This window comes from Meriones unguiculatus, unplaced genomic scaffold (genome assembly GCF_030254825.1).
Source record: "Meriones unguiculatus strain TT.TT164.6M unplaced genomic scaffold, Bangor_MerUng_6.1 ChrUnknown_unordered_Scaffold_205, whole genome shotgun sequence".
Taxonomy (NCBI): domain Eukaryota; kingdom Metazoa; phylum Chordata; class Mammalia; order Rodentia; family Muridae; genus Meriones; species Meriones unguiculatus.
This window is the reverse complement of record NW_026843739.1, coordinates 1-5,000: the sequence shown is the minus strand read 5'-3', so window position 1 is coordinate 5,000 and position 5,000 is coordinate 1.

Below are 5,000 nucleotides of genomic sequence, written 5' to 3'. Positions count from 1 at the left end.
TAAGCCTGCTTTGCAGATGGTATCCTTTCTCGGGAAACCTTGTTTCACATAACCTAAAAACAAAACAAAACAAAACAAAAAACTAAGTAACTAAGTAAGTGCATGAATAAAATAAACAAATCATAAGGAGTGACTGTCATGGCGTTCTCTTTGTTATTCTCTTTCATGTTATCATTCTGAGGAATGATACATACATTAGTATGTATCCTGACACCATAAACAAGTGTTGTGTGTGTGTGCGCGCGCGCATACTGAGCTTTGGTTAAAAGGCTTTCTTTGCTTTCTGCCAACATTCGACATGATTTCATGGCTAGAAAACCACCCAGCGTGGCCAGAAGTAACATTACCACCGTATCCCACGTGCTTTTGTTTCTAGAAGTGATAAAGCAAATGTTTGGACAGTGCGTTCAGGAGCAGCTGTACATTAGTGTCCCGACATGTTCAAAGATGTGCGTGTGTGAAAACACCTTAAAGAAAAGTTAGGTGTCTTCTTGGAGTTGATTGTTTCTCCCAGAGACAACGTTCGGTCAACTGCTTTAACAAGCTTAGGCAGACAGAAGTACATGTTCTGTACCATTCACGGTGCTTTTAACAAGAGATGTTCTTACGACTTGACTCTCCGGACGCTAACGAGGTTATCGATGTATGACTATTTCCTAAACGGATGTTTGGAAGGTGCAGTTTAATTTAAGATTAAATTGAATGGACAATAGGATAACAAGAAGCTTCGGTTTTTGTTTTGTTTGTATTTTTTTTTTGTGGGGGGGGTGTTTCTTTTTCTCTTCCACAGGGTTTCTTTGATATATGCATGGCTGTGTGGTTTTTAAATTTTAGTTAATTTGTATTTATTTAAAATGTGTATTTATTTGTATGTATTTGTATTCATAAACTCATTTAATTTATTTAATTTCGGAAGAGGTCAGTTCTATACTAGACTACGCTGTCTGTGTACACACAGAAAGATAGAGAGTGTGACAGAGAGACAGAGAGTGTATCAGAGAACTGTATTTTAAAATTAAGTTGAAGGGAAAACTATGTCACCAGAAAGTAAAAACAAAGAAGCTTTTTTTTTCTTTTCTCTGTTTCTCTGAAACAAGCATGGCTGTGTGTGTGTGTGTGTGTGTGTGTGTGTGTGTGTTTAATTTGTGTTTTCAAAGATGCCATGTGGTCAACAGCTGAGCAAATTTAGGAATTTAGCCAAATTAGACTATACCCCTCTTTCCCTCTCTCTCTCCCCAGCCCTGCAAGATTATAAACTTCTGTTTTCAACTCATCATGAGCATACGGATAAAACTATGGGTCAGGCTGGACACACACTAAGAGATTCGCCTGCCTCTGCCTCTCAAGTGCTGGAATTTAAAGTTTACTTTTGTCTCCTTCCCACCGGCGCTTGCTGCGCGGGCTGTGCGCTCTGCTGTGGCCCGAAGCTGGCTGCTGCTGTGTGAGTCAGGTGACCTCGGACGAGTTGCGCTGCCCGCGCTGGCCACTCGCTCAAAGCTCACTCACCCTGCCTGGCCTCTGTCCCCTGGTCATCCTCTGAGGCGCTAGCCGCACCGCCCCCGGCAGGCAGGCAGGCAGGCAGGCAGGCAGGCAGGCAGGCAGGCAGGCAGGCAGGCAAGAAGCACCCGCTCCGCCGACCCCCCCCCCCCCCCCCAGGCCCCATCGTGGCCGCTGCTGGGTCGTGGACCCCTAGCCAGGCTCGCGGTTCCCTGCTCAGGGCAGTTTGAACTGCTAGCTAGGACTTGGGCTCCTTTGGAGACTCGAGTCAGGCCTGCTTGGCCTGTACAGGCTAACTGCTGGATTGCTGATACTTGGATTGCAGTTCTAACAACGAGCACATCCACTGCTGGTAGATATTTACATTCGCATTCGCTGACCCTCTACCTCTTAACATGCTGCTTCCCGGTCCTCGAACTCCTGATCCACCCGCCATCCCCCCTTCCCGGGACCGGCATCGCTCTGTCACCGTGCCCGGCTGCATCCTTTCAGATTTTCCCAGAGATGATGGGTTGAATGTGAGGACAGTCTGCTTTACCTGGACTAGGAGTCTGCGTTAACAAGCTTAGGCAGAGAGACAAACATGCTTCTTAGGGAACGATTTGTGAACCTCCAAATGCCGAGCACCAATGCAGAGCACAAATGCAGAGACACCCACGCACGCACGCACGCACGCACGACACACACACACACACACACACACACACACACACACACACACACACAGAGAGAGACAGAGACAGAGATATAGTCGTATTTTATGTGCGTTAGTGTGAAGGTGTCAGATCCCTTGGAACTTGTGAGCTGCCGTGTGGGTCCTGGGAATTGAACCCGGGTCCGCTCGGAAGAGCCGACAGACAGTGCTCTTAAGCACGGAGTCATCTCTCCAGGCCCTGAAAGATGAAACGTTAACCCAAAAGTTTTTCCCTTTCCTTTTCGTCGGGTCGTCTTTCTGCGTTTAAGTGATCGTGTGCGTGCGTGGACCACTTCATCTTCTCCATGTCTAGCGATTGCGAGTTTCATCGAGTTTAGTGATACCTTTTCTTATTTTTTATTTTTTGATTTTTAAAAGATTGATTTATTTTATGCATACGAGTGTTGTATCTGCATTTACATCTGCCAGAAGAGGGAATCGGTTCACCTGATAGATGGTTTGTGAGCCACCATGTGGTCCCAAGAGTCATTTTTTCCCTTTCTTTTTTCATCGTGTCATCTTTCTGTGTAATGGACCGTGTGCGTGGACCCCTTGATCTTCTCCATCTCTAGCGACTGACGTGGAGTTGAGTACTCTAGGCTGCTAGCACCTGTGATGTCTTTTTATTTTTTAATTTTTTTTAAAGATTTATTTACTTTGGGTATACGAGTGTTGTATCTGCATTTATATCTGCCAGAAGAGGGAATCGGTTCACCTTCTAGACGTATCACTTTTCTGTTTTCTTCTCAACTGAGTTCAGAAACGCGGTTCCATATTTTCCTGTACTTAGTTCGCCACGCTGTGCTATGCCTTTCCGTTCTTACCTTGGAGAGACGTTTTATGTGTTCTTCTGTACTATGCCAGATAGATAGATAGATAGATCACTTTTCTGTTTCTTCTCAGCATAGCTCAGAAACACTGTTACATACTTTCCTGGACTTTGTTCGAAACGCTGTGCTTTGACTTTCTGTTCTTACCTTGAAAACACATTCATGCGCTCTTCTCTACTAAGCTAGATATAGCACTTTTCTGCTTTCTCTGTCTGTGAGAGACAGAGAGTTAGCTATATTTTAAGATTAAACAAGGTAACGAGAAATTAAAAGCAAATCAAGCTTCTCTCTCTCTCTCTCTCTCTCTCTCTCTCTCTCTCTCTCTCTCTCGATAGGGTTTCTTTGTTACAGGCGTGGCTGTCCTGCCACTGGTTCTGGAGACCAGTCTGGCCCTGAAACAAAGATAAGGCCTGCTTCTGCTTTTGTTGTTGCTGTTGTTTGTTTTCAAGCTCTTTGTTTTTTTTTTTTTTTTTTTTTTAATTCTAGGCAGTGAAGCAAGGGTGGGGGGAGAGAAGGGAAAGAAAGACACACATCACACACAGAGATCCCCTCTCTCTCTCTCTGTCTCTCTCTCTCTCTCTCTCTCAAACGCGCACCACAGAGGAGAGAGAGAGAGAGAGAGAGAGAGAGAGAGAGAGAGAGAGAGAGTCTTTTGTAAATTGAACTAAATATACGATAAAGAGTATAAACCAGAAGAAGAAGAAAAAGATGTCTTCCTGGAATTAGAGAAATACAAGGAAGAGAAGCTGGGTGTGGTGGTGCATTCCTTTAGGCAGGCCAAGCACCCTGAAGGCAGAGGCAGGCAGATCCCTGGGTTTTAAGCCTGCTTTGCAGATGGTATCCTTTCTCGGGAAACCTTGTTTCAAAAAAACTAAGTAACTAAGTAACCGAGTAAGTGCATGAATAAAATAAACGAATCATGAGGAGTGAATGGCGTGGAGCTCTCTTTGTTATTCTCTTTCCTTTTCATCCTGATACGTGGCTGTATTCACTCTGCTTTCACCCAGGACTGAGTGATTTCATCCATGCAAGACACCTAACAAGTTCACTGAGGTATCCGGACACCCCAAACAAGTGTTTTGTGTGCATACTGAGCTTTGGTTAAAAGGCTCTCTTCGCTTTCTGCCGACATTCAGCGTGATTCATTGCTAGAAAAAAACCACCCACCGTGGCCAGGAGTAACATTGCCACCGTATCCCACGTGCTTTGGTTTCTATAAGTGATAATATAACAAATGTTTGGAAAGTGCGTTCGGGAGCAGCTGTACAATAGTGTACTGACATGTTCAAAGATGTGTGTGTGTGTGTGTGTGTGTGTGTGTTTGTGTGTGTGTGTGTGAGTGAAAACACCTTAAAGAAAAGTTAGGTGTCTTCTTGGAGTTGATCGTTTCTCGCAGAAACGTTAACACGCTTAGAAAAGACGAAAGGACATATTCTTTAGCATTCACGGTGCTTTCAACAAGAGATGTTCTCACGACTCTCCGGAAGCTAACGAGGTTATCGATGCGTGAATATTTATTAAACAGATGTTTGGAAAGTGTTCGTGTCCTCTCTCTCTCTCTCTCTCTCTCTCTCTCTCTCTCTCTCTCTCTCTCAATCTCAATCTCTCTGTCTCTCTCTTCTATCTGTTTCTCTGTGTATGTGTGTCTGTGAGAGACACAGAGACAGACAGACAAAGAGAGAGAGAGACAGAGAGTCAGAGAACTATAATTTAACATTAAATTGAACGGACAATAAGATAATAAAAAAACTAAAAACAAAGAAGCTCTGGATTTTTTTGGGGGTTTGGGTTTGTTTCTGTTTTTTTTTTTTTTTTTTTTTTTGGTGGGGGGGTTTCTTTTCCTCTTCACACAGGGTTTCCTTGATACATGCATGGCTGTGTGTTTTGTTTTGTTCTTTTCTTTTTTAATTGATTTAATTCGTATTTTATGTGCGTTAGTGTGAGGGTGCCAGATCCCTTGGAACTGGCGTTATAGGCAC